The sequence below is a fragment of the Phalacrocorax aristotelis genome, chromosome 3 (assembly GCF_949628215.1).
Source record: "Phalacrocorax aristotelis chromosome 3, bGulAri2.1, whole genome shotgun sequence".
Lineage (NCBI taxonomy): Eukaryota > Metazoa > Chordata > Aves > Suliformes > Phalacrocoracidae > Phalacrocorax > Phalacrocorax aristotelis.
Window position 1 is genome coordinate 110001762 of NC_134278.1, and position 20888 is coordinate 110022649.

At 41.8% G+C, this 20888-nt stretch overlaps 1 protein-coding gene across 7 annotated transcripts in view; it reads left to right on the forward strand.

Moving 5' to 3' along the window:
* The first annotated feature begins 413 nt into the window (after positions 1 to 413).
* PPM1B (protein phosphatase, Mg2+/Mn2+ dependent 1B) overlaps positions 414 to 20888 on the forward strand; it is a 64057-nt gene continuing 43582 nt past the window's right edge. The window contains exons 1-4 of one of the 7 annotated variants that reach the window (XM_075089057.1): positions 418 to 666; positions 8305 to 8462; positions 8566 to 8638; positions 16737 to 16852. The gene's annotated coding sequence lies outside the window, so the exon portion shown is untranslated. Of the gene's footprint in view, positions 667 to 8304; positions 8463 to 8565; positions 8639 to 16736; positions 16853 to 19030; positions 19129 to 20888 lie in introns of those variants that run through there. The other 6 variants (XM_075089053.1, XM_075089054.1, XM_075089051.1 and 3 more) reach the window with 6 other exon arrangements.

A 20888-nucleotide genomic window follows, 5' to 3' on the forward strand; every position in this document is an offset into this window, starting at 1 on the left:
GGGAGGCTGGGAGAGGCAAGGGCACTCGCTGACAGCCGCTTCCGTCAGTCCTGCCCAGGCTACGTTCAAAAAATAAAAAAAAGGAGAAAGACACTGTCCGTGCATTAGCGACTTGAATGACAAGGGCCGCAGCCAATAGTTACCAAAGCAGAGGGGAAACGCCCAATCAGGGAAAAGCTTTTGGGCGGGGCTGGAGGATGAGCGGCGAACGGATCGGCCAACGACACTGAGGAAGGGTGGAGCCGGCAGGGCGGGCGGCCAATGGTCAACTGGGAGGGGGCGGGACGGGATGAGCGACAGTAGAGGCAGCCAGTCGGCCGGGAAGGAGGCGAGGAGGAGCCCGGCGGCGGGGCGGTGGTGGGCGTGGCCGTGGGCCGTGCCCCGCGCCCCGCCCGCCCTTCCCGGAGCGCTGTGACGTGGGCGGCGGGGAGGGCGGGGCTAGTGGCGGCCTTTGGGACCGGGGCGCCCAACATGTCGGCGCTGCTGGCGGCGCTTGGAGTGCGCGAGCGGGCGGCGACTGCGGCCGGCGGCGGCCAGCGCGGGGCGGCCCGCGCCTGAGGCCGAGCCAGGCCCCGACCCCCCCCCCCAAGCCCCTCACCCCGGGCCGGGCCCTGCCCTGCCCTGCCCGCCGGGAGCCGAGGGACGCCGGCGCTCCTTCGCCGACAGGTAGAGGGGTCAGGGCCGGCCGCGGGGCGCGGGCAAGGGGGTGGTGTCCGCGCCGGGGCGGGCGGTGGCGGGCGTAGAAGAGGGGAAAGGGGCCGCCGGGCTGGGCTCGGTCGCGTGTGTTACCGGGCGGCGGGGCCTGCGCGCGTGGCGTGGGGAGCGGGGCCCGGGGGGGTGGCGGGCAGGGCCTGCCGCCGGTGCGCCCCCGGGTAGCGGGCAGGCGCCGCGCAGGCCCGGCCTCCGCTGCTTCCCGCCGGGGGAGGAGAGAGGGCCGGGGGCCGCGCTGACAGGGCCTGCGGCGGGGAAGCCACCCCCCACTCCCCCCCGCCCCCCGATGTAGCCGGGGATGGGGCCGTCGGGCCCGCCCTCTGTGGGCCGGCGCGGCGGCGGGGCACCCGGCGGCCCAGGCCCCGCACGCCGGCGGTGCTGCGGGTGGGGCGGGGGAGGTGCGGGCCTGGGCCCCCTGCGGTGCGGGGAAGGGGTCGGGTGCTGTCTGCGGGGCGAGGCGAGGGAGGGGGCGCCGGTGGGCCGGGGCCCCGCACACGTGTGTCGGCCGGGGCAGCGGCGGGACCCGCCGCTTACTGACGGGGGGTGGGGGTGGGGGCGGCGAGCCGCGGGTCGGGCCCCGATGCTGGAGGGAGAAACTGCCGGCAGGCCTGGGTGCTGGTGCGGAGCTGGCGGTGTGCGGAGGGGGTGTAGGCATGGGCAGCGCCGGGGCGCCTTTGGCGTGGAAGGGGAGAGAAGTTGAAGGAGGCTGGTTCCCGTAGTTTGGAGCTCGCCGGCTTCGCGAACCCGGTGGCTACAGACGTGGATGTATTTTTACTATAATTTGCAGATGGTCGAAGGGAGGGAGTTATTTTGAGGGGCTGGAGGCAGCTGGAAAAATCTGTACGAGTGTTGTTTTGTGTGCTGCGGTAGGTTGAGGGATATGTTTATACCGTGGGGATGCAGACGGTGGGTGAAACAGCATGTATTTATGAGAGCATGTGAATTTAGGAGTGATAGGTAAACAACCTCGTGTGTGTTGTGAGAAGTAAGGTGTTGAGTTGGCTGGCTTCTAAGGCTTGTGGAGAGGGCAGGCTTTGGGTGGTAAGCCTATGCACAACTTACAGGCACAGTGGTAACAGGTTGCTACAAGGTTCTGAACTTGTTTTGTTTGGTGGCCAGTGTGGTTAGACTTAATGTGTGAGACCTTCGTGTGTAATATGAGATGGTATGTGGACAGAAAAGCACGCATGTTCCTACCGTGTGTGAGTCGATAGGTCTGGTGCTCACACGGAGAGCTGAGAGAGATGCCGGGCTGTCACCAGCTGCATGAGCCCTGTTTCTTGTGTGTCGGGGTAAGCTAGGGCAGCAAGTAATGTGGCCTGTGTCCCGGGAATGTGAGAGGAGCTGTGAATTGGTGTCTCACCTGTGGTGAAATTGAAATGCTGATGTTTTGAGCCATGGGATACAAATTGGAAAATGTGTAGCAAATGCCATGTGTTGGGGTCATGGCAGTGCTCTTTGAAGAAAAGTCTGTGTGTGCCCTGGGGAGTTGTAGAACTGTAGGTGTCTATATTTGAGACAGGTGTCAGGCTGTGTAAATTTCTGCCTGTAAGGGCATCAATACACACTTCTTGTGGGTCTATTTCCAGGGATTACCGTGGATTCTAAGAAGACGAGGGGGCTTGGGTGAATATTTAGAAGTAGAAATTAATTGTGGAGTCTTTGAAAGGTTTGTGTACGCTTGAAAAAGGGGGGGGGGGTAGGATGAATTTGTGGGGATGATGCATATACAAAGTGAAGATTATGTTAGGCTATGTATACATGTGTGTATCAGGGGAATGGTATTTGTGCAAAAGGGAAACTGGAGTTTTCGTATTGCTGAGTTAGTGGGAACTCTGTGTATGGAGAGAGGAGGTAGGAATTTTTGGCTGAGGCTTTGAAAAGCCGAAATGGTGTGGGGGAGGGATGGTGAACTGGGTCCAGGGTCCCAGGTGTGTCCTGAGCAGGTAGGAGGCTGTGGAGGTTTGTTGCTCCTCTTGTCATGGAGAGAAGTATTTTATGGTTGTGACAGCCAGTGGAAACTAAAAGTGAATGAAGATGAGGCAATTTGTTACTGTTATGAATATTGTAAGATTAAAGGAGGCTACAGAATAGTCAAGGGTTTCTCTTAAAGGTGCTTTTCTTCGTTTATTTTGGTCTGTTTGTTCCACTGGGTAAATTGTCCATTAACTTTAAGAGTAAACTTCTGCTGAAGCTAGTGTTCATAATGGTGTTGACAAGTCAGCAGCTAACTAAAAGCACTTACTGTGGTGTAGACAAGCCCCATGTATGTGTGGGTTCGGGGCCTCAAATGTGTCTATTGTATATATTTACTATGTCTGTTATATATACCTTAACACTTTAGCTGAGTGCATGTGTCTGGAAGGTATGAAGTCTTTTGTACTGGACATATGCTTGTGTTTGAGAGGGGGCTAGTGCGTAAACATTTGAGGGTGAGATCTGTGAAAAGATAATCCATTTAGACCAGAAAGCTGTTTGGCTCAGGTGGAAATGAGGAGAAATTGCATGCGTGTATCCCATGGTCTGCGGATTTGTGATAGTATGTATTATTTGTTTACACAGCCCCTCATCTCTTGTTCCACACAGATATTTAGAGGAGGTTGTTATGTAGGATACTGATTTAATTAAGGCGCATAACATCATGGTGAGGGAAACGGAATTTATGTAGTATTGAGAGAGCTGTATAGAGCGTGCATAGAACCCATTTTTCTTGTGTTAGCTGCGAGATGGTCAGTTAGGTAGGGAACTAGAGAAAAAAAGAGTACTCTGATAGTAGTTGTCCTGGATAATCCAGTTCTCTTCTTGTCTCTGGTGCAGAATTATAATTGTTCACTTAAACTTTTCCAGTGGTGATCACTAGTGCATACTTCTGCCTTACTAAACTTGAGACCCTGTCTGGCAGAAATATAAACCCATCACAACTGAAATCAAAGGTTGTGGAATCTGCGTCTTGAACATTGTCTTTTAAGGGCCTCAGTGTCAAGATTGACTGGTCTTGGAGGGGGATGATTGAGAGTAGTGAGTATTTCTTACAGTAATGTGTTGCCTTCATATTACAGAGAGTGAAAGGCAGTAAAAATCCACTCTTAATGCTGGATGTAAAAATCCATGTGAAGTATTTGTATTATAATAACAAATATCACTCTCTGGAGCAGGGTTTATTTAGACTGCAGCAAGGGATGGGGTTGTGTGTGGAATGATGTTCAGAGAGTACTGTCCATCTTGAATGAAACAAACTGCAGCACACGTAGCTAAATGCTACCATAAAGTTCCTAGGGAGTGTGTGTGTTGTTCTTGTTGGTTTTGTGTGTGTGTGTGTGTGTTTTTGTTGTCATCCCCCCCCCCCCCCCCCCCCCCCAATAAATCTTCTGAAAATTGAAATTAATCATTTGGTACTGTCTTGGATCATCAGTCCTGTAAGAATGCCTAAATCTGCCACATAGGCCTACTGCTGTAGCTTAGTAAGTGGTAAATAGCTGTTCTTTTCTGGTCAGTGCTGGAAAATAGGTAGCAAACCATTGGTTTTTGCAAGCACAGTCTCTTTCAAGTGAATGGGAAGGCCTTGGTGAAAGAATCCAGGCTCTAGACTCCATGTGTGGATTGTGATTACTGTAACAGGTCATGCATATCTTTGTGTCCATAGTTGTGTTTTTCTCTAATATTGATTCTTTCTGCCCACCGCCTTAATTGTATCAAGTATCTGTTGTATCTAACTTTTTTAATTCTTGCCACCTTGTCCAACAAGTTTTCTCATCTCTCTGAATTCAGTGCTGCGCTAGTGTTTGTTTCTCTTCACTTCTCTGTGAAAATGAAGAAATATCCTTCAGATCTTGGGCCTTTTAGCAGCCCAAGCGATTTGATCTGAATATTGGTTTTCTCAGTAAGTTGGAGGAGAGCAAGGGTGATTTCTTTGGAAAACTGTTAAAGTAAAAATTTTTTGCTATCTTGGTTCCTTATTTGTTGCTTTTTTCATTCTGTGCTTAATGCTTGATCATCTTCAAGATTTGGCTTATAGATGTACAGGGTGTGAACTGTGGCTTCTTCCTTCTCACTGTATTAGCAGTGAGAATGCATGATAAATGTTTTATGAAACTTCAAGAGGGGTCTGATTTAGCCCTGGTCTTCAGCATATCTGGTATGCATATAATCTTCAGGGAATTTTGTTTAAAATTCTGGACATGTCATTGTCGTTTATTAATTAAAAAAACCCCAAACCTCACATTCAAATAACATCAGATTATAAAAGCCCAGAAAAGGGAAATTTTTTGCATGGACAAAGAAACATGTGTCCCTGATGCAAGAACAAGAATCATAAAAACTTGTTGTGTTTTTTTTTTGAGCAGACAACCTTGTGAACCTCTCAGCTATTTGGCTGACGTATTTCAGTCTTGGGCATATATTTAGCATGGGAAACTTTGGACAAACTGCTTAAAATTTGGCAAATAAATCTTGTCCAGATTTATACCTGTCTCATGCTGAAGCCAAATAAAAATTCTGAAAAATTAGTGGGAGGCACTCTAAAAGGAAACTGGTCTGAAAAGCTTTGCATGAGACACTGGAAAATAACTGAGCTGGTGTAGCTCACCTCAGTTTCTTGAGATGAACTGAACTGCTCGTCTCAACTTGAGACATTATTGGCATGATGAAACATGAGGGTTGCCAGTGAACATAGGTTAAATTAGTCTTCTGGCTCTTTGAAAAACCTATATTGGGAGAGAAGGCACAAAGATGTCTTAATTTAGAAAACAATAGAAGGGAAACAAACGCCATATCTCAGTGGACAACAGCCTTTCTTATAAATTTGGAGGAAACTATTCAGGCCCAGGTATTGTACTGCTAGGAAAAATAAGTCACCCACAACTTTTTCCCCATGCACCATTAGTTTCTCATTAATATTACTTCAATGCATCGTTTCATGATGTTGGTATATTACTACCTCATGGTGTAGGTTCTCTGCATCTTTGATGGGAAATAACCTGTTCGTTGAGTTTTCTTTCAAATAAATAGTGCAACTAGGTGCTTCAGTCTATTTTCACAAGAGTTAACAGGAATTCAGCTCAGAAAAATGTCGCTTAAGGATGTTTCAGTCAAGGCTACTGGAGAGCTTAAGATGGCTCTTCAGTGTGTGTGGTAATGACAAGTCAATGACCACAAACTTCCAGTTAAGTCCCAAAGGAAAACATCTGTCTGTCTTTGCAGTTTTCAGGGGATTAATGTGTTAACAGAAAATGTCGTCTTCAATAATCCTACTTCTGTGTCTGCACCTCAGTGTAGGAAGTTGACCTTTACTGAATGTAGAGCGCACATGGCTCTGCATTGTTAGTATGTGAATTAATTGTTTTTATCAAGGAGGTAATGAAGTAAGATGGTGATCACTTGTTGAGTGGAGGAGGTATACTTATTGTAATTTATTAATGTAATACTGCTTTGGCCTGTTCTCATCAGCTCGTCTGTCCTGTTAAAGCCAGGTATTATATGTTCAAAACTCATGATCTTACATTTAAAATTTTGTATAGTAAAAGAAAAAATTAGTGACTGGAGAGCAAATCTCAAATGATGGAACTATTTGTAAAGAACTGATATTTTGATTCAAGTGGAAAACTGAAACAATGAATATTATGTTGGTCAGCTTATTCAGAAACAAAATCCCTTCTTTTCTGGGCAGCTTTGTTGGTTAAGCTGATATGCGAGTAATATAAAGCATTACTGAGCACATGCTGCTCTTCCTTTCCTACCACTAGCTGTAGTGGAGCCATTGATGTAGGTTATTGGGTTGTGTTTTCAGTGTCATTTAAAAACTTCTATGAAACAGTAAATACAAGTGATGCATGAAGTGTGTAGATCTTGGTGTTTTTGTTTTTGTTTTTTAACTTGGAGAACTTTCCTAGATGTATCCCACTAGTTTTTGATACTCCTAACTGTAAAGGGGTGGAAGCAAAAGTGGGGATGAGTGGTGAGACACTGCTGCTGTAGTTACCCCAGGAAAAGGAACACTTAAATTCACAGTGCAGCCTTCCTTTTTAGGGCTGATGAGGTGTGTATTGGCTGTTTAAGTCTGTGGCTTTACTTACTGCTGCTTGAGGCTCTCTTAAATGGATGGGCAGTATCTACCACACTGATATTTACATTAGCAAGCAGTATGCTGCAGTTGGACAAGATTATGGAGTCAAACGATAAGTTAGGCAGACCCAGTGTCCACTGCGTGTGTACTTCGTGGGACTTTATTTTAGACTAGTTGTAGTCGATTTTGTGGACTGAGTATACTCCAAATAGTACTGGGTATGTAGGTGCTTTCCCAGAGTTTTTGTTTAGGTTAATCTGAGAGGTGTTGAGATCATGTGTTCAGAAACTTCTGAGAGAAGCACAGGTGATGCAGATTTACTTCAGAAGTGCAGTCTTGATCCAAACTAAAGTGCTAGTATAGATGTACCGACAGGTCTTTAAAAGGTACCTTGGAGCATTGCAGAGGGTGTTGAGCTATGTGGGGAACTGGATTCTGCCTTCTCCTACCCCCTGAGTGCTGTTGTCAGGACTGCAGAAGTTGTGCTGCTGCTCTCTCAGTAAGGATAGTTTATCTTGTCTGGTAACTGAATCGCTGTTCCCAAATTATTGTCACTTGTTTTGAAACTGTGTGTGGAAATGCCTGGTGTTCAAACTACAATTCTGAAAAGTAGTTCTTTCATGGTTTTACTTCAGTTATTCAAGAATGAAACTAGCTGTGTGAGCAACAGGTTATGAAGCCTGACTTCCTGTGGCTTTGTCTTGTGGTTGGATTTTTCTGGGTGTACTGTATTGTGAGCTCTGAAAGTATTTTCATGAGTTCGGGGCACTATCTGTCCAGCTGTCTGTATAGGAAGTTGGTTTTGGTAATATAGCTGAGCTCCTGCTGCACTTGTCCTCACGGGGCACTAGTTCAGATGTGTCTCCTTGATTTGACTGTTTATTCCACAAAGCTCATAGGACCTGATTGTCTCTGAAATATTTACCCTTCTGCTAAGGTCTGGATTGTGGCCAGTTTCAGTGCAACTTGGTGGTGGAGGGAGGGGTGTGACATACACCGGAGCTTGGCTTCCTAAGGTTGATTTTATTTATTTTCCACTAATGCTATAACTTGTTTTACTGTCTCTTTGTATTTACTAGTGTTATAAATTTCTTCTATAAGAGTTGAAAGTATTCCCTGCCCCCAACACTTGAGCAAGCATACCTAGAAATAGGAAATTATGTTCCTAATACTAAATTCTTAAGGGATGCTAAAAATATCTTCTCCATAGGATAGATAAAATTCTTGAGTATCCAACATGCTTATTAAACCACCTCCAGATAAATATAGACAGGTCTAAAGTTGCCTTTGAAGTATGTTGTAGCCTTTTGTGTTTCACACTGGTATCGCATATGGTAGTTTTGGACCACAATTCTAGGAGAGAAGTGAATGAAGGTTTTGAAAATGAATGATGTATTGAAGCCTCTGGAGTACAGCTAGATTGGATTTTGAGGGTGGTGGATTAGGAGTTGAAGGGGGCAGGGAGTTGTTTGTGATCGCCCTTGTGACCTTGAAAAGCTGCTGAAACTCTAATGTGCTTTGGAACTTTTCAGATGAGAAGTACTGTACTGAAGCTACGTAGTACTGCAGGCTGAGTTCTGAGAGTTGTCTTCAGTGTATAAAGCTAAAGAAATGGTTCCTTTTCCTTCTATTTTAAGTGGGCCTGTACTCTAAGCACTGACTTCAGAGAGCTTCTGTAAAGGTATGAAAGGTGAGCCTAGAATAGATGTTACTCAGTTTCTCTCTGTGTCCTTTCTGGTCCTGCTCTCTGTTTCCCCAGTATAGTAATAAAATACTTGTTTTATTTGTTCTAGTTGCCAACAGGCAAATCTCATCCTGGTCAAAAGGTACTCTGCATACCAGTTTGTGCACAAGACCTCACTTCAGGTATGGTGCCAGTTGCAGGCACTGGTTTCTACTGTCCGACACTGATTCTCTGTGGGGCATTTGAGAAAAATTGTTCATAGCTGATTTTTCAAGAAGAGGATACTCTTTAGGGTGTGTATTCAAGGCAAAAGTGAAGCGCTGTTCTCATTTCAGCTTCTGTAAAACTTGAATCCAGGCCTAGCAGAGGTTCTGTTGACTCCCATAGGTAGTGATCAGTCCTACATCTTAGAAGGCAAAGAAGCTCTGTCTAGCTCAATGGAGCCCCAGTGCGCAATTCTGTTCAGAGTCACAAACGTTTCTGAAGTGACACCTCTGAGGAGGTAATAAACAATGCCTAATTACAGAGGGGATTTACAGGCATCTTTAGTGAATGTTATCCAGTAATTGTGGGACTACTATACCTATAGATGTATCAAACTGACTCCTCAGATGTGATGTTTATCCACTTGCTAGCTTGTCATGTTTTCTGTATCTTTACCACTTTCCAAGAGTCATATTATAGCAAGGGATTTTTTGTTTCACTTGTCCTTTTATTTGAGATAATGTCTTTTTTAATGTTCTTTTATGGGGTCTAAGTGTGAAAAATACTCTTGTACTACTATTGATAATAAAATATCCAATACTTGATCTGGATTTGTTATCTCCTGCTCTTTACCTTCCTGATTGCTTTGGCTGGTGGATGAATTTATTGGAATTATCTGAAGTTTAGATTGTGGCTGATAATGTTTGAGGAGCACTTTTTCTAAACTTGTGCATAAAACTTCTAATAGTAGGGATTATATACATAAGCAAAACGAAAACAATCTTCTGAAAATAATAGAGCTAATATTGGGGGTGAAAGGGTGTGTGAAAATTGGTCTGTAAAACCTCCATAGGTGCACGACAATTGAACTGCTGTTTAAAAGGTAGCCTAGAAGTTCATAGGCATTCAGTCATTCAAAAGATGCTTTAATAACAGCAATTGCTTGTTTTGTGGGAGGTTTTCCAACCAACCATCCTTTAGATTCTGTGCAGCTCTTACAATGTAAAGAAACTGGAAGCAATTTAAGGTGACTTTCTTAATCATTTGTGGGATCAAGGAAAAGACAAGCATACCACCTTTGCAGACCATTATGTTGGAAAGAGAATGTTTCACAATGTTTGCTAGAGTCAAATAACTGTGCAGTCTCTGCAGGCAAGCCCTGAAAGCTCATCTGTTCTTTATAAATGGTAAAAGCTATAGTTCAATGTTTTCCTATGTTTTAAAAGTGAAATAATTAGGTTGGTTTGATGTGGAAGAAAAGCATTGTTAGGACCCTGCTATAGTGACATTGGTGTTTGGTATCCTACTTTTATATCACAGTAAACAATATAATTTACTTCACTTCTGTTTCCCCTTTGGTTTGCCTTATGCTGAACCGTGTCTATACCTCTGTATGTTTTATTACTGTATTTGAGTGTAAGAGTGATGGAGGTGAAGAGCTGTTGAAGACCAATATCTAGCTGGTAACATTAAATCCAATAGGATGCCATCTCACTTTAACTAGAATGCACCAAACATAAGCAATTCTCAGCCAGAGAAGAACTTCTCTAAAATATTTAATGAACTCAAAATAGTAGCTGTTTTTAACTATGTATGTATGTTTAACTATGTATTTTAACTATGCAGCTTACTATGTGGTTTTGACTATTGTTACAGTATTGTTTTAATGTAAAAGAAAAAAGGAATGCTGTCAACTTGGAATATCTGACTGCTTGGAGGGAAGGGGATAAAGTTACACACTGTCAAAACAATTTCTGATCTTTTTTAACATGAAGTGAGATGGGGCTTGACTTACGGAGTCAGAGGGGAAGAAGTAAAATTCCAGTGTAGTTCAGGATTCTTGAAATGAGCTTGTGCAATGCTGCTGCCAATGGCAGGGAATAGAATTTAACATGGTCCTGAAAAATGTCACTGGGGAAAGTACTCTGAAACTGTATGTTTTAAACCCTTATTAATTTATATTTGGAAAATATTTTCCTTGAAAAACACTCTATATACTCAGATATATTTAATGACCATGCTATTTTCAGTCAAGTTTTCCACATTTCTGAATCTATACAGAGGGAAAGTAGGGCTCTGTGTAGGAAAAGTACTAGTCAGTTACTACCTGAAGTGATCTTTTTTCACATTTTTTTTATTTTGTTCAGGGTTACCAGTTTCAACTGTCTTGTATAAACAAAAACTTGAGGTAGCAATTCCATAACTAAAGTAACTAGTTTTTCTGAAAGGTGTCTTAAAGTTTGTCCAGACTTGAAACCTGGTTATGTTGTCAATTTCACAAAGAATACCAAGCTAATGTGGAAAACTTCATACTATGTCTCTCCATATTGTCCCTTTCTCCATAGGTCTTGTTTTATTGAAGCACTGATTAAAACAGAAGCTCTTGCCTGCAAAGCAGACATGACAGCTTAGATCTGTCATGAGTTGTCAGGTTTGTGCTTGAAGACTTTCTAAAGTAGTGGTCCTAGAACACTGTATTGAAATCTTCATCACCCTTTTCTGCTGCTTATCATCTTTTTAGTAATCATCTTAAGCTATCATTAGTACAAAAAGAATCAGTGAACCTGGACTACCTGCGAGCAAACTTTCTTCTGCACAGTTTAATTTGTTCCAGTTTCAGAACTGTTGATTCTTTCCACTTAGTGTTCATCCTCTTCTTGCCTTAGGTCAAAGTCTGATACTGTTACTGCAAGAGAGAAACTGAAATGAGGCAAGAGAGGAAATGAAAAGTAGCATTCTTAGGAAGAAAACTCCAATGCTTTCTAAAGAACTAAGTCATAAATTCACTGAGCACTTAAACTAATCCAGAGAATACTTGAGTAGGCAGAGCACACTATTCATCGATGAGTATTCTTCTTTATTCTCTTATCACAGGGTTCTGTTTTCTGTTCATTCATCTGTTCATCATGTGAAAGATTTTTATCAGCAGATAGGCAACCTTTTATTACCAAGTTCTGCTGTTCGCCACTAGCCTAATGGAATTATTTGCCTTTCAGGGGTATCATGACTCTTTGATACTTACATGGGTAAAAGCCAACAAGTATTAGTTGACTGCTGACATCTGTATTGCTGGGTGAGATGGGGAGGATCTTTATATTATTATTCATTCCCTCTCTTTATTTTTGTTGATTGGTGCATTCCTTTAGCTCATTTACTCCTGTTGTGTCCCTTAAGAAGGGCTGGGTGGGAATGAGAGAAGCTTTAGTCTACAGTGCTTATCCCTGAATGATGTAAAAGGTTTTTTTTTTTTACCCTGAACTGTCTAAAAAGTCCTGCAGATAGAGGAAAACTTAATACGTGGCATGATCTATTCTTATTATGGATTTAAGGTGTCATGGATTGGTAGACTTGCATCACTGTCACTGAGGAAGCAGAGATTCCTAGGTGGGTTTGGTTGACTGAAACGATATACTTGGACTAAACTGCCTTGTTGAGAAAAGGAAAGGAAAATCAGAGTGGGCTGATGTGATTCAGAATAATTTTTCTATTAAGAGAGAAAAAGCAGTAAAGCTTGTTTGGTTCAGCTGCCAAAGGGTAGTGCCTTCAAAACTTTAGAGACAGGATGAAGGTAAACCCAGCACAGTTGAAGTAGCTAGCATGTAATTCAGTTGAAGCTGAGGTTTTAATTCGGAATTTCTTTTGTGTTGGTTTCTAGTCATTAAATCTTAGTCTGCCCCAGTGAGTGTGCTGGGCACTAGATATATCTGCTTCTCTTGTCAGCCAGGTACAGTTGTTATTTCTTTGCAGCTGTTTAAAAACAATGGATGTAACATCTTGGAAGCTGGCTTACTTCATGTACACGATATAGCTTTGTTTTTGTCTCTTTGTTATGGGGAATTCACTCCCTCTACCCTAACAGCTCTCTGCTATGTGCTGCCTACTTGATGAGCATCTGGTATTCTTCTTGGTTAAAGGTCCTTCGAATTTTTTTCTCCACCACTTTTCAGTGGTGATACAGTACAGAAAAGAGTTCTTGTTGGGTCTTTGCATACACTCAGGCATTTGCTTCTGGAACCCACTCAAAATCCTGTTTTGTTAGTAAAGAGGTTCTCATATAATTACCTAAATATGTTAGTGCTGCTGTATTTCTGCAGTCTTCTGCATCTGTCCATGTGCTCCTCTTCTTCCTCATGCTGATATTTGGCTGTGTTTCATCTCATGGTGAGAGAGTTGTGATATGTGTGTGTGTGTTGGGTTATCTGTTGCTGAGGTTAAGTTTTTCTTTTTAGTTCAGCTTCTTGAATCAGCTTGCTACATGAGGATATGGCAGTGACTACTGATGCAAAAATTGGAGTAAAAAGTACACATGGCCGGAGGCGGGCTTACAGCAGTCACCGGTTTAGCTTAGCGTAATGTCTTGTAAGACTGTGCCCTGAGATGTTTTAAAGAAGGTTCTTTTAAGGTGTAGTTATTAACATAGGTTCTGAACACTAATGGTTTGTATACCTGATGACCTATCTTGTAGTGGAAGTGCTAAATTTGCTTGGAATGTTATTGCTGATGAAGAGAAGACCATACTGGAAGTCACAACTGTGACGGTATTAGCAGCGTCACCACTGTGTTGCAATCCTAAAGTGAAAGAACATGCAATTAAATGTTGACTTCAAAACCTCTATCATAACTAAATTTAAAAAGACCATCTCTTCTTTTGGATTTTCCCAAAATGCATAGCCTGCTACAGATGTTGATATGACTCCCTTCACAGCAGTCATTCTGGTTTAATTAAATATCAGCACTTGCTGACAAGAATATCTTTATTCTGTGGGCACATGAGAATACAGCAGAAACCAAAACTTTACATAGCAAAGGTCATGGTAAGGAGTTTGTCAGAAAGTTTCTGAGAAAGTCAAGCTGTTTCTCTGTGCTTTTTGTCATGTTTGCAAATTTACTTATCGGATAAGAGGACTGCCTCTGCTCATCTGTGGTGTTGGCATTGTTCACTGCTTAATGTGGAGCTCAAGTATCTTATCTATTCCCTGCTTCAAGCATAAGTTTTGGGGAACAGCAAAGGGACTGAAGTATTTTGGGTGAAACATGAGTAATCTCATCACTGGTAGAGACTGGAATTTGTGGTTGTTTGTCAATCACTGATTGTTTTTGTGTCCGAGAGTTCCTGATTTTGTTCAATTTCAAAGGTCTCAGTAAGTGACTTTTCTTTTAATACATTCCAGGAGAAAATCGAACCAGTTGAAAAGATGTAAGCAATCTGAATTTCAGAAATTCTTCCTAATGTGCATAATGAAACATGTTTAAGGTCTCTTGGCCATTTGTTATTCTTCTCCACTCCTTTCTCATGCCTTTCTCTACCGCCACTTTCTATAATAAATTTTAGGTAGAGTTATGAACACCAAGTTTTTCCTTTTATAACCTCTGCTATTACTGTCTTCTTGCCAGATACCTTGAAAATTAGGCAGAAACTCAATTGTTTGATGGCTGTGTTCACTTGTTGAGACCCGCATGTTTTTGTGTGCAGAGTTCTTATATTTAGGCTTTGGAACATTTGTATTCTGCAAATTGTTGATGGTTCCTGTTCACTGTTTTAGGCATCCTTGCTATGTTACATAATAAACAAAGCTTTCTATTTCAATTGCTAAAAGCATTAAATACTGCTTTACTTGGATGGCACTATCAATAAGTAGTTTATGTCAACCTGTAGCAAAACATTTCTGGGGCCCTTAGGAGAAAAAGGATGACTGGAAGTAGTCAGCGTGGCTCTAATAAGGGTCAGTCATTCTTGATGAATCTGACTGACTTCTGTCAAATGACCAGGTCTTCAGCTGCGGGGAGAGCAGTGGGTGGTTTTTTCTTTTTGACCGTAGTAAGGCTTTTTAGTGTCCCACAGCATATTCCTATTTACAATCTAAGTGGGAGGATAGCTAGATGAGTGAAAACTGCTTCAAGAGTCATCTGAAAGGGTGGCTGATGGTTTGTACTCTGCCTGGACAGCAGCTACAACTGGAGCTCCTTAAGGGTCTGCTGTGACCTACTTTTTTTTAATGCCTTTGTCAATGACCTGGAGGAGGAGGTCAATGCACCTTCATCAGGTACGTGGTAGACACAGAATTGGGTGGCTCCAAGGCAGGGCAGCCATCCCGAAGTACTTGGACAGGCTATAGGAGTGGGCCCATAGGAATCTTAAGTTGTTCAACAAGGGTACATGCCAAGTCCTGCTTCCAGGATTGGTAACCCACCTGCAGTGCTCCAGACTGGTTGGACTGTAGCTCTACTGAGAAGGACCTGGTTCTGGTGAACAGCAGACTGAATACAAGTCAGTGGTTCACCCTGGTAGTGATGAAAGCAAACAGCTTTATTACCCTTTAGTTGGCATTTGTTCCAGATGTTTCCAGGCTGCATCTGTAATACTGTGTCCGGTTTTGCTCCTGTTTTCCCTACTACCAACAAGAACAATGTTGACAAACTTAGGGCAAGTCCACCAAGATAGTCAGGGAGCTGGAGTATGTGACCTGTGAGGGTGTACTGAGAGCCTTTGTTGGCCTTCTTTACCCTTGGATAAGAGGTGCTGCTTAGGAGAGACCCAATAGCTACCATCTGGTATACACAAGGATGGGTACCAGGAAAGTGGAGCCGGTCTCTTTACTGAGGTGGACAGTGGGAAAACAAGAGACAGTGGTCGTAAATTGAAATGGGTGGATATATGTTAAAAATCTTTGCTGTGAGGATGACTGTTAAGAGGTTATAGGAGGTAACCTGTAAGCTTCTGTGGAGGCTTTCAAGACCTGAGTGGATAAAGCCCTGAGCAACTGGGACTTGAGTTTGACATTGACTATACTTTGAGAAGGAGATTGAACTGGATAACCTTGTGGGTCCCTTCCACTCTGAATCATTCTTTGAAGAATCACCTGTGGCAGGGACCTAAGTAGCCCAAATAATTGATACATTTTGGTTTATTTGGAAGTTTGGTTCCTTGTCCAAGCGGCTTTATTTCTAATGCTGCTAAATAAAATAACTTGGACATAATAATTTGTTGACTATTTTTGATATTAAGACTTAGTTACTTGAAATCTACCTACTGAGTAAGCATTGAATAAGCAGGATGCATTCATTGAATAAGCTCATTTCATCTAAGGAAGAAAAGAAAAATACTCTTACTGTTAGAAAAGAAGTTTTAGAACTTTATTTTGATCAATGTCTTGTCTCTCACTTGCCTTCACCCATTATTCTGAGCCTTGTAGTAAAACAAAGCAATTTGAAGTTACAGGGGAGAAAGAAAGATACTGGAAAAAGAAACTAAATCTGTTTCTCTGAGACTGGTTCACTTCCCTCTCTGCCCAGGCCTATAAAAAGAAGCTGTTATCCTGGATGCTACATGTAGACATCTCCAAAAAGAAGGCGGCTTTAGTCAGATTCATGCTGCAGAAGTTACTGGTGTATTCAGGCATGGTGGGTTCAACTGTGATAGCCCCTCATGGATTTCTGTGAAAACCAACTTCGTTGCTTTCTCATAACCAAGATAATTTTGATGAATAGTCAGGTGTGTTTCTGCTTTTGCTTTTAAAGGAACCTGTAGTGGCTAGTAATAGGCTTCTTTGTCATGGTTTCTGTGCTTTAGAATAAGTTTAGATTCAAACTTCTAGTCTTTCTCCTCATTTGAGTCCAGGATCTGGATATATTCTTGTAAGCGATTGCATTAGTATGCCAGACTTTTCCATCTTCTCTCCACTTAAACATGCATGCATATGCATAAGTATAAGCAGGCGCTCTTTGTCATATGGTTGGACATACTCCTGGTTTGGAAATGGATTTGCTTACGCCTCTGCGAAGGTGGTACGTATTGACAGTGGGAGTTTTTGGCAAGTAGTGGCCACTGAATGGCATAGCTTAGATCACTTCATACTTTTATCTCTACCAAGTGAAAGACTTTCACATGATCTTTTGCTGCGTTACCTTAGAGAAGTAGGAATTTCTTGACTAACTTGGCTGCTTCCAGTGCTTCATGTATTTTATTAGTTCCGATCTAGAAGTTGCTATTAAGCAGCTCTTAAGCTATAGATTTTACTGAATGTTGTGTTGAACTAGGGGAGAAATTGGTCAATTCTTCCATCTTACTACTTTCAGACTCACAGGCTTTTCTGCTTTATTGACCCCTAATATATAAGGAAGAGTCTCTAAAGTGAATCTTTATCAGAAGGACAAAGATCTGGAAGAAATTTGTCTTTTTTACTACATTCAAGGTAAGACTTTCAAAATTGTCAGATGACAAAAAGCATGAATACTGAGGCTTGCAAATGGTACTGAGTTCTTGGATTCTTGCATATTATACTATTCCTACAGAATAATATGAATAATTATTTTGTATTAAATACTTCTGCATAGTTTTGTGGAAATACACCAATGATCAGAAGCATGCAAGCTAGCTGTGGCTGTGTTCCTTAAATAAAACAGTTCAGGAGGTTGCTACATGTAACTAATGTTTATTCTGCAAAGCTGTCTTTTGCGTAGCATAGGAGTTCCCACTTTGAAAGCTGATACACAAAGCTGCATGACGTGGAATGTCTTACTAAATTGGCTGTGTCTTTAACTCTTTTTGGCTTAAAGTCCTGTGCTGAGCTGATTGTAATTCCTCTATGAATGCAATATTGTAGCTCAAGTGACATTTCCAGTCAGTTTCAAAATATCAGGAAATAATTGCGAGTCAGAGGGCAGGTTTGGTTTGCTGCATTTTGGAAAAAATGGTAGATGCATTTCTTTCAATTAAACTGTAGCTTCAAGCACCTATACAATTGTCATCTGTCTGCAAGTTAGAGCACTGATCAAGTGGTAGAACCATTGAAGACATTCAGCAGAGAGATACCATTGCCTTCAGCTTCCATGCATGGTTTGACAAAATGTTCAATAATGTTTGTTGTGTCATTCCCACACCACCCCGAGGGAAGAGTGGAGGATTAAACAAGGACTAGGGGGATAAAGCCTGTAGCAGACAAAGTGGAGGTCCCTCCAGTGGGACCAGTCTCGGCAAGAATGTTGATAGACTGTACTGTTGACTGGGCTGGCATTGTGTTCATGGCACTCAGAAGGGAGTAACTGAAGAAGTGGTTCAGAAGAGTGGAGAGGCACATAGCTCTATCCCTTGCAGATTGGGTAGTTTGTGTAAGAAGGGGAATACAAGGCCATAGTATTCAGCCATAGAACAGATGGTGGAGGCATTCACATGGAGTCACTCAGAAGGACGTAGGAGATGTTTTGGGGACCGGAAAGTACAAGTAGCACTTACTGTAGGCAGCTGGTTGCCTAATGCTAGCTCTTCAATTTTGGGGGGGGTGGAGACCTACTGAAATTGGCACTCATTGTGCTGAATTCAGCACCTCTTTGAAGGCTCACATCAGCAGTCTTCTGTTCATGTACCTATTTCTAATTTGTTGTGACTGCATGGTTCTGTTTTTTATATAGCAGGTTTTACTGAATTATCTGTGTAATCCCCAAGCTGAATGTCTACTTTTCTTTTTAAACTGCTAAATTCATCAGATTCTTTCAGTTGCCGTTCTGCAAAAGCCTGAATACTTGAGTATTCCCTTGTGAGCCTTTACTTTTTTTTTTTAAATGGATACCAAGTTTAATCCAGGCAATTTGTTAAGCCTGGTATAGAACACATGCAGTTTAAGCTTCACATGTAGTAAAGTGGTAAGACTGAAATGTGAGAGCTTTGGAAGATATTGTTTTAAAATAACTTGGCATGTTGTCTCTATAAATGGGACGACAGAGTGGGACATCTGCCCCCTTGCTACAATTAATTGTGGTTTTATGCATCTTTGTGCTAAGGTGGTCCCATCATCATTCAGTCCAGCAAGGGCATGTCTTACAGCCAACAGTGTGCAGGAGCAGTAACCTTTGGTGGAGCTGGAGATGGTCTTAATCTGTGTTATCCAAATTTGCCCGCAGCTGATGTCTGATCTCATGAACAGCATAAAATGAATGTTGACTTATTAATGTGCTTGCTTCCTGGAATCCTTTTTGCTATCAAGTCCATGTAGACCTATTATTACTGCCTGTAATGCCCTTAAGCATCTTCTTTAATATTGATTTCTTGAAAACTGGCATGGTCGTCTTGTATGTTAGTTTTAACATTCTTATTGATAAAATTGCCCTTTGAATTTTTGCAGGTGTAGTTCGACATGTATTGTGATACTTGCATAGTGGCAAAATTAAAACAGTGTTTACTCAATAAATATATTTGAAACTTCAGCATTGAAATATATATTGCAAATCAAGAGAGTTTAAACTGTATTGGTTAGAAGTGAGTCAAACTGATTTATTGTGAAACTGAAGTTGCAGTACTAATTGGACAAAACTTTGAGTATTTAAGCTTGCAAGTTGCCAAATGGCTGCTTCTTGCCAAGTACTCCTCTGTTTAGATGACAAGTGAAGCAGTTCAGGTAGCCTCAATGCAGACACCTGAAAAAGATTCCATGTGTCCAGGCAACGATACAGGAGACTGCTGCCAGAAAAAAAGGTAATGGAAATTTGCTTCACTCTGCAGTTCCTAGAGATAGTAATTTTTTAAAATGAGACTTCAGACTTTTTCTTAAGAAGTTTCTCTAGCTTCATGGAGAAGTAGAGCATGCTATAAAAGTGCAGGGGGGAGTACTGTGTTCTCTGAAGTAGTCTGACAAGCCATCTGTGATCTGAAACCTAACTTACTATTAATCCACAGTATAGTATAGAATGTATTATGTGATAAGAGGTATATTGATCCTGTTACAGTATGGCAGTATATCATTACATATCGTGTAGGATCAGCTGCTTCTCTTAAGCATTTGTTTATAAGTACCTTAAAATGCTTTGAGATAGGCCTTATTTGAAATGAACCAAATCAGTTTAACTGGGTTGATTTAGAAAAATGATAAATCTGTATTAGCAGTAAGGGAACAACTTTTGGAGCAAACAGACCATCTTCAAAATGTTAAGATGTCTTCACATTTCGAAGTGCTGATTCTCTTCGTACTGATACAGTAGTGTCACTGAAGTAACTTTGCTAATAGGTAGAAAAAATTTCTTAACATGGAAGAGACTGAGGAAAAAAGATGTTCTAAAACTGTAATTGAGGTATAAAAATAACTATGTATTTTAACATTTCCTATTTGGAGGCTTCAGTTCCTGTATTATTTAAATTAGTTCTTTTGGAAGACTGTGTGTGTAGGCTGCTAGTTGACATAACAGATGGTTGAATTATCTCTTTCAAAGTTGTGTGATTTGCAGTAAACATTAAAATGCCTATACCATAGTAAGCGTTAACATTTGGCAGCTTGTAGTACTGGTGTTCTTATATTACTGATTTGAATGTGCTGGTGGTTTTATTATGGGGTTGAATGACCTTTTTGCATTTATACACAAAAGGAGTTAAATTAAACCTAGGAAGTGGTAACAGGGCTAAAAAAGCCACAAATAGATCCAAGTGGCTAAGTAGTGTGCCAGAGAATTTATGCCTCCTGTAACTGTCTGCACAGGTACATCAGCAATGTCCAAGTCTTTTTTTTTTTTTTTTTATAATCTGCTGTGATGGCTCAGTTTTAGTTCATTTGTATCTGAAGACTTATCCTTAGAAGATGAGGGAAGAATAAGAACCTTACTTGCATTCTTGGAGAGAGGGGAAATCCTTCCTCTGATCCTCATTATCATATATAAAGAAATAAAAAAACACTCTTACTATCCCTTATAAACTTGATAAAACTTGATTTTGGTCACTGTCAAACATAACATTAGGGAACTACTGTATTTTCTGTACCTGGTACTAACTCAAATACTGTAATTTTGATCTTTTTGCTCATTTTTCACTCCACTTTGTGGAGTTTAAATTCCTTCTAAATTTTGGATACTCTCATGGTTCCACATAGGGTTGTGTGTATTACACATGTAAGAGGGGGAAAATGTTATTAGTTGACATGCATATATTGTAATGGTTTAATTCCCCTGATAGACAAAATGGGACGCTATTGTGCCTTTGAGAAACCTGTGTGGGGTATTTGCTCTAAATACAGGATCTGTACAGAAAAATGTTGTTGAAAGAGGGTTTAGGCTTTTTTTTTCTATCAGGAGCAGCAGAAATATAAGATGTGGTACTGAAGATAGAAAAAAATTCCATATTGGCTGCCATGGCAGTTGCAAGACTTCATTCAAAAGCTGACTTGTTCTAAATGCATTGCTAGCCACAGGATGCCAGGGTGAGATTCCTGACCCAGACAAAAATTAACTTTTGGGTACTCTAGCTGGTAG